We start from the raw sequence: 9,263 nt of genomic DNA on the forward strand, positions 1-9,263 counted from the left end.
CCACCATGCCCGGCTAATTTTGTATTTTTAGTAGAGACGGGGTTTCACCATGTTGGCCAGGATGGTCTCGAATTCCCGACCTCAGGTAATCTGCCCGCCTTGGTTTCCCAAAGTGCTGGGATTACAGGCATAAGCCACCATGCTGGGCCCTGCAGACAGAATCTTAGAGTTGAAAGGGACATAAAAATTCATCGAATTCTTGTCCAACTTCCCGCTCAAGGCAGCAATCATCTGCAATACAGCTTTGTTTTCAGTGCTTCTCTTGTCTGGGACTGGAGTCAAACTCCTCATCTTTGATCTTAAGAAGAAACCAGCACTGACAGTGGGCTTATCCCATCCAGTAAGTTTGTTATATCACTGGGCCAAAATCTACCTTCCTGGTGGGGCCCCGTGGTTCACGCCTGTGATCCCAGCACTTTGGGAGGCTGAGTAGGGCAGATCACCTAAGGTCAGGAGTCAGAGACCAGCCTGGCCAACATGGCAAAACTCCATCTCTACTAAAAATACAAAACTAGCTGGGTGTGGTGGTGCATGCATGCCTGTAGTCCCAGCTACTTGGGAGGCTGAGGCAGGAGAATCACTTGAACCCAGGAGGCAGAGGTTGCAGTGAGTGGAGATCACTCCACTGCACTCCAGTCTGGGTAACAGAGTGAGATTCCATCTCAAACACACACACACACACACACACACACACACACACACACACACACACACACACACAGAGTCTACTTTCCTGTAACACACCCACACCCCACCTGTCCTAGCTCTGCTCTCGGGAGTAACACAAAAGAGCTAATCCTTTTCCACATGACAGCCCTTAAAATATTTGAAGACTGTATCAAATTTCCCCAGAGCCTTCTTTTTATGGGGTAAAACCTCCCAGTTGTGACCAGACACGTCCTCTCCATAGGAAATTGCTGACTGGAGTCTCTTCAGCTCAGTGGCCCAGTGTAAGAGCTTTAGCGTCACTAGGCTTGGGTTCAAGTCCATGTTCCCACCCTTTCCAGCCACCTGACCTGGGCTAAATCACTTCTCAGACTTTAGTTTCCTCCCTTGGATAAACTGCAGAGGAATAGTACCCATGACATAGGATTGCTGGTTTGACCACATTATATTTTTTCTTTTTTTTTGAGACAGAGTTTCACTGTTATTGCCCAGGCTGGAGTGCAGTGGCACAGTCTTGGCTCACTACAACCTCTGCCTCCCAGGTTCAAGTGATTTTCCTGCTTCAGCCTCCCGAGTAGCTGGGATTACAGGCACCCGCTACCATGCCCGGCTAATTGTTTGTATTTTTAGTAGAGACAGGGTTTCTCCATGTTGGCCAGGCTGGCCTCGAACTCCTGACCTCAGGTGATCCACCCACCTTGGTCTCCCAAAGTGCTGGGATTACAGGCGTGAGCCACTGCTGGCTTTTTTTTTTTTTTTGAGACAGAGTCTTACTCTGTCACCTAGCCTGAAGTGCAGTGGCACGATCTTGGCTCACTGCAACCTCCTCCCAAGTTCAAGCGATTCTCCTGCCTCAGCCTCCTGGTAGCTGGGACTACAGGCACCCGGCACCACACTTGATCACACTGATTTTTTTGGTGGGTTCTTTCCTCCATAAGAAAAAAAGTGTTTTAAATCATAGTTTGTGACTGTGTTAATATAAAGATGAATATAACAAGGCCTGGTGCAGTGGCTCACGCCTGAAATTCCAGCACTTTGGGAGGCCAAGGTGGGAGAATGACTTCATCCCAAGAGTTCAAGACCAGCCTGGGCAACATGGCAAGACCCTTTCTCTACAAAAAATTAAAAAAATAAAAATTAGCCAGAAGTGGTGGCATGTACCTGTGGTCCCAGCTCCTCGGTGGGCTGAGGTGGGAAGACGGCTTGAGCCCAGGAGGTCAAGGCTGCAGTGAGCCATGATTGTACCACTGCACTCCAGCCTGGACGCCAGAGCTCCTGCTCACAAATACCAAAAACTAAAAACCAAAAATTATATATTACATATATATATGTAATAAAGGCAGGGTTATATTTATTTTCTCTTCTGATTTTAAAAGAATTAAAACATTTACATGGGACCCTAAAAGTACTGTGGGTCTTATGCACCATGCTTCCTGTAAGTTCATAGGCCCTGGCTGCTGGAAGGAAGGAAAAAGAGAAAACATGGCAAATATGTAAAGTGCTTAGCACGGCACTGGGCCTGGCTCTTTGTAACTTAATAAATGGTGATCAAAAATTAAAAAGGGCAGTGCAGGCCAGGTGCAGTGGCTCACGCCTGTAATCTCAGCACTTTGGGAGGACAGGCGGGCGGATCACGAGGTCAGGAGTTTGAGACCAGCCTGGGCAACACAGTGAAACCCTGTCTCTACTAAAAAATACAAAATTAACCAGGCATGGTGGCACACACCTGTAATCCCACCCACCTGGGATGACTGAGGCAGGAGAATTGCTTGAACCCGGGAGGTGGAGGTTGCAGGATGCCGAGATCACGCCATTGCACTCCAGCCTGGGCAACAAGAGTGAAACTCTGTCTCAAAAAAAAAAAAAAAAAAAAAAAAAAAGGCAGGGGGTGCAGTGCAGAGAAGAGAGTGTAACCCTCGAGAACTCTGCAGAGCTTTTGTTTTCGTTTTGTTTTTTTTTTTTTCTTTTTTTCTTTTTTTTTTTTGAGATGGAGTCTCGCTCTGTCACCTAGCCTAGCACAATCTCTACTCACTGAAACCTCCGCCTCCCGGGTTCAAGTGATTCTCCTGCCTCAGCCTCCTGAGTAGCTGGGATTACAGGTGCCAGCCACCACCATGCCCGGCTAATTTGTTGTATTTTTATTAAAGATGTGGTTTCACTATATTGGCCAGGCTGGTCTTGAACTGCTGACCTCAGGTGATCTGCCCGCCTTGGTCTCCCAAAGTGGTGGGATTACAGGCGTGGGCCACCGCACCCGGCCTGTGGAACTTTCTTTATTGGCATGCATTGGGACTTGCAGACTCAGCTTCAGTTGAGTGCAAGTAACAGAGTTCCTGGGTCCATGTTTTCTCAGCGTGTCCACAAGAGTCTTGCGAGAGATTCTGCAAAAAGACACACAGTCTATGGCATTTATTTTGAGAGAAGAGAAAGTATATGTTTAGGGACATGTGCATGAAGAATTCTGGAAGCATAAAGCAGAGATTAATGTATAGCTGCTACCTATGGGGAAGGATTGATTGGGAATATTGGGAGTAGGTCCAGGAGTGGGAGACAGTCTTTCCACTGTATGCCTACTTTGAGTTTTGACGTGTAAACAATGATAATAGAGTGCTGATTCAAAAATCTTAATAATTTCTTTTTTTTTTTCTTTTGTGATGGAGTCTCACTCTGTCTCCCAGGCTGGAGTGCAGTGGCACGATCTCAGCTCACTGCAACCTCTGCCTCCCGGGTTCAAGCGGTTCTCCTGCCTCCACCTCCTGAGTAGCGAGAATAACACTTGTGCACCACCACACCCAGCTAATTTTTCTATTTTTAGTAGAGACAGGGTTTCACCATGTTGGCCAGGCTGGTCTTGAACTCTTGACCTCTGGTGGTCTGCCAGCCTCGTCCTCCCAAAGTGTTAGGATTACACGCTTGAGCCACTGCACCTGGCTCAAAAATCTTTGTAATTTTTTTGACTGTCCTAAATTATTTATTAGGTATGAGTTTTACAAACTTTACTTGTATTAGCGGCAACAGTGGAGATTGAGAGTATTGCGCCTTCTCCAAGCTGCCCGGCAAGAACCACCAACAGTGTGGTGGCACTTATTGCCCTTTCCAAGGCCATGGCTCTTTTGGCCTGCACATGTCAGCTCATGCATCTCCTTGTGCTTGTGAACCGGTTTGGTGATCCACTGGGTGTCAGGATTTCTTCTGATAGCTTTATGGAATGGATCAATGAGGATAACCTCAAAAAATCTGTATGTGGAATCTTCACCAACCCAATAAGAATTCAGGACTCTTAGAGCCCCGCAGTGGCGTCCAACTCACTCCTCTGCAATCAACTGAAGGCTTCAGTTAATACCATGATTAACTTGCCGTAAGTTGCATCCTTAGGAATTGGGCATTTTCGGCCATCACAGAGAATACGAATCCTATATATAACATAACTTTGCTTGGGCTTGTAGCCCAGCTGGTGCACTTTATTGGGCTGGGTGGGGCGGGGAGCCCCATGGAGAGCAGAGAGCTGGCGGTACTGCCAGCAGCAGACCCTCAGAAGAAAGCTTATGACATCAGACTGCTTCTTTCTCCATAGCTCCTAGGTGTACTTGTATGCACCCATCTTGGCTTACCTGATGGCTGCTGCCAGACAGAAAGGTCAAAAATCTTAATAATTTTTATTTTGAAAAATACATGCATGATAGAAAAAACTTCGAACAGTTCAAAAGGGTGAAAAGCAATCTCCTTCTTGTACCCAAGGAGTACCTGGTAAGATATAACATCTCATACAGGACTTACAAAACCTCTATGGAAACTATTTTAAAAATGTGTTGAGAGAGTAAAGAAGACCTAAATAAATGGAGAGATATACATGTTCATTAATTGGAAGAGCCTAGACTCAAAGGCGCCAACTCTTGTATTGATTCATAGATCAAATGAAATCCCAATGAAAAGCTCAGCTTTTTTTTTTTTTTTTTTTTTTTTTTTTTTTTTTTTGGTAGAACTTGACAATCTGATTCCAAAACTGATAGGGGAATAAAAGGGAGTCAGAGTACCCAAGACACTCTTGGGAGGAAAAAACAAAACCAAAAATGAACTGTGGGCTGGGTGCAGTGGCTGACGCCTGTAATCCCAGCACTTTGGGAGGCTGAGGTAGGCAGATCATCTGAGATCAGGAGTTTGAGACCAGCTTGGCCAACATGGTGAAACCCCGTCTCTACTAAAAATACAAAAATTAGCTGGGTGTGGTGGTGGGTGCCTGTAGTCCCAGCTACTTGGGAGGCTGAGGCAGGAGAATCACTTGAACCCAGGAGGCAAAGACTGCAGTGAGCTGAGACTGTGCTACTGCACTCCAGTCTGGCAATAGAGCGAGACTCTGTCTCAAAAAAAAAAAAAAAGCTAGACATGAAGTTAGGGAGAGGGTAGACAAACCAGAACCCACATTTCTTTTTTGTTGTTGTTGTTTATTTTTCCATTATAGCCATTCTAGCACAATTAGAGTAATGTCTTATTGTGGTCTGTTGAAATATTTTAAAGGAAATTACAGAGTTCATGATAGATTACATCAAGTGCCATGCTATACATGTCTAAAAATACACGTTTATGGATTAGAAGACTTAATATTGTTAAGATGAAAATACTACCCCAAACTGATCTATAGACTTGATATAATCCCTATGAAAACCCTAATGTCCTTGTTTGCAGACTTGGAAAATTCAAACCTAAAATTCACATGGTATTGCACCCAATAGCTAATCTTGAAAAATGAGCAGAGTTGGAAGACTCACACTTGGCGATTTCAGAATTTACCACAAAGCAACAATAATCAAAATGTTTGGTCCTGGTAGGAGGATAGGCATATAGATTAGTGGAACAGAATTGAGAGTCTGGAAATAACCCATACATCTATGGTCAATTTTTTTTTTTTTTTTGACAAAGTCTCACTCTGTCACCCAGGCTGGAGTACAAAATTATCATGCCTGTAAGTTCTGAAATATTTTTCTCTTATTATTTCATCTACAGTTTTTTTTTCTTTTTTCTTTTGCTGTGTTTTGTCAGTTTTATTTTTCTGAAATGCTTATTATTTAGATGTGGGATCTTTTTGTGTGACCTTCTAATGTTCTCTATTTTCTCTGATCTATGCAAGATTCCAGCAATTTTTTCTTCTTCTCTTTTCTTCTTTTACTTCTTGCTTTCTTAATTTCTGAGAGCTCCTTTTTGTTCCCTGAATGTTCCTTTTAAAAGATATACTGGTCGGGTGCAGTGGCTCACACCCGTAATACCAGCACTTTGGGAAGCCAGTAGGAGGATCGTTTGAAGTCAGGAATTTCAGAGAAGAATTCTGCAATCTCCTCGCTAAAGGCTGTGGTAGTCATACCTGTACCTATGAATAATTCTACCCAAAGCTGGACATCTTAGCTTACGCCTGTAACCCCAGTACTTTGGGATGCTGAGGCGGGTGGATCACCTGAAGTCAGGAGTTTGAGACAAGCCTGGCCAACATGGTGAAACCCCGTCTCTACTAAAAATACAAAAATTGGCTGGGCGTGGCAGTGCATGCCTGTAATCCCAGCTATTTGGGAGGCTCAGGGAGGAGAACTGTTTGAACCCGGAGCCGAGATCATGCCATTGCACTCCAGTCTGGGCAACAAGAGTGAAATTCCATCTCAAAAATAAAATAAAATAAAAATAAAAAGTTCTAACCAACGAGGTATGATTGAAAATGACACACATCTTTGTCAATCATACTTCATCAGTTAGAATTATTATTATTATTATTTGAGACAGGGTCTTGCTCTGTTGCCCAGGCTGGAGTGCAGTGTTATGATCTTGGCTCACTGCAGCCTCTGCTTCCCTGGATCAACTGATTCTTCTATCTCAGCCTCCCAAGTAGCTGGGATTACAGGCATGCACCACCATGCCCAGCTAATTTTTTGCATTTTTAGTAGAAATGGGGTTTCACTATGTTGGCCAGGCTTGTCTTGGACTCCTGACCTCAGGTTATCCACCTGCCTTGGCCTCCCAAAGTGCTGGGATTACAGGCGTGAGCCACCATGACTAGACTGGTTAGAATTATTCAGAGAATAATTGAACAATTATTCTGTGAACAACCTGTAAAGAACAACCTGAAAATTAAACAAGGAAAAGAAAATTAAGACAATTCCACTTGCAATAACACCAAAAAGAATAAAAATACTTAGTAATAAATTTAACAAAAGATGTTCAAAATTTGTACACTGAAAGCCATGAAACATTGCTGAAAGACATTAAGGAGGACCTAAACAAATAGAAAGACATCCCATATTCATGGATTGGAAGGCTCAATATTGTTAAGATGTCAACACTACCCAAAGCAATCTACAGATTTAATGCAATTCCAATGGCCTTTTCAGCAGAAATGGAAAAGCTGATTCTCAAATTCATACGGAATTGTAAAAGACTCGAAGTAGCCAAAACATTATTGAAAGAGAAGAACAAAGTTGGAGGACTCACATTTCTTGATTTTAAAGCTTACTACAAAGCTACAGTAATCAATACAGTGTGGTATTAGCATAAGAACAGACATATAAACCAATGAAATAGAATTGAGAATCCACAAATAAACCTATACAATTATGGTCAATTGATTTTCAACAGGTGTGCTAAGACAATTCGATGGGAGAAAAAATAGCCTTTTAAAAAAATTGTCCTAGGACCACTGGATAAACATGTACAGAAGGATGAAGTTGGACTCTAACCTTGCAATTACCTTAAAAATTATAATGAATATAAGAACTAAAACTATAAAACTCTTAGAAGAAAACGTAAGGATGAATTTTCATGATCTTTGACTTGGCAATGAATTCTTAGATATGATACCAAAAGTACAAGCCAAAAAAGAAAAATAGACAAAGTAGACTTCATCAAATTAAAAACTTTTGTGCATTGAAGGATATTAAGAAAGTAAAAAGACAATGTACAGAATGAGAGAAAATATTTGCACACCATGTATCTGATAAAGGCTCATGTTTTAATGTAATTAAAACATGAACAAAGTTAATTTGTGCAGCAGTGATAAAAAAGGGAAACAAATATTAACAAAGGACTTGAATAGACATTCCTGGAAGATACATGAATCGCCAACAGGCACACAAAAAGATGTTTAACATCATTAGTCTTTAGAGAAACACAAATAAAAACCATAATGAGGTCTCAGTTCACACACTAGGATAGTTACAATTTTTTAAAAAAGTGTGTGTGTTGGGGGGTGCAGCTGGGAGCAGTGACTCATGCCAGCACTCTGGGATGCCAAGGCAGAAGGATCACTTAAGTCCGGGAGTTTGAGACCAGCCTGGGCGACATAGCAAGACTGCTATCTCTCCAAAAAATTGAAAAATTAGCTGGGAGTGGTGGCACACACCTGTGGTTCTAGCTACTTGGGAAACTGAGTCCGGAGGATTGAACCCAGGAATTTGAGGTTGTAGTGAGCTATGATCATGCCACTGCATTCTAGCCAGAGCAATAGGGCAAGATCCTATCTCTAAATTACATAAATAAATAAATAAGTAAATATGCAGAAAATAACAAATGCTGGCAGGAATGTGGAGATGTTGGAACCCTCGTGCACTGCTGGTGGAAATGTAAAATGGTTCAGCTGCTGAGAAAAACTATTTAATGGTTCCTCAAAAAGTTAAACACAGAATTACCATATATCTCAGCAATTCTACTCCTAGAATATTCCCAAAGTAAATGAAAACATGTGCTGACAGAGATGCACATACACACATGTTGACAGAGGCACTACTCACAATAGCCAACAGGTGGAAGGAGTCCAAATGTTGATCAACTGATGAATGGATAAACACACCGCAATGTATCCATACAATGGAATATTAATAAGCCATAAAAAGGAATGAAGCACTGATACATACTACAAAGTGGAAGAACTGCAAAGACATTACACTAAGTGAAAGAAGCCAGACAAAAGGTAATATAGTGTATAACTCCATTTACAGTTGATTTTTTTTTTTTTTTTTTTTCTGAGACCGAGCCTCATTCTGTCACCTAGGCTGAAATGCAGTGGCGTGATCTCGGCTCACTGCAACCTCCGCCTCTCAGGTTCAAGCGATTCTCCTGCCTCAGCCTCTGAGTAGCTGGGACTATAGGCACCCACCACCACGCTCGGCAAATTTTTATATTTTTAGTAGAGAGAGGGTTTTGCCAGGTTGGCCAGGCTGGTCTCAAACTCCTGACCTCAGATGATCCACTGGCCTCGGCCTCCCAAAGTACTGGAATTACAGGTGTGAGCCACCACACCTGGCCTGATTATTTTATTCGTGGGTATTATGTTCTATAAAGCCACAGCAAACATAGAATTACCAAATATTGAACCACTGCTCCTAGGGGAAATTCAGTTCCTGCAAGCCTCTGGTCATAATATTTTCAATACATAATGTTTTATGTATGTTTCCATTTCAAGGTACCTTATTTAATATATATTGTTGAGCCAGGCATGGTACTCAACAAATTAAAACCTGTTGTGCACGCCTGTAATCTTAGCATTTTGGGAGGCCAAGGCGGGCAGATTGCTTGAGTCTGTGAGTTCGAGACCAGACTGGGTAACATGGTGAAACCCTGTC

At 42.5% G+C, this 9,263-nt stretch overlaps 1 pseudogene; it reads right to left on the bottom strand.

Annotated features, from left to right (window-relative positions):
* Positions 1 to 3,671: 3,671 nt before the first annotated feature.
* LOC102144271 (large ribosomal subunit protein eL15-like) lies at positions 3,672 to 4,303 on the bottom strand (annotated as a pseudogene).
* Positions 4,304 to 9,263: the final 4,960 nt, after the last annotated feature.

Source organism: Macaca fascicularis, chromosome 20 (assembly GCF_037993035.2).
Source record: "Macaca fascicularis isolate 582-1 chromosome 20, T2T-MFA8v1.1".
Lineage (NCBI taxonomy): Eukaryota > Metazoa > Chordata > Mammalia > Primates > Cercopithecidae > Macaca > Macaca fascicularis.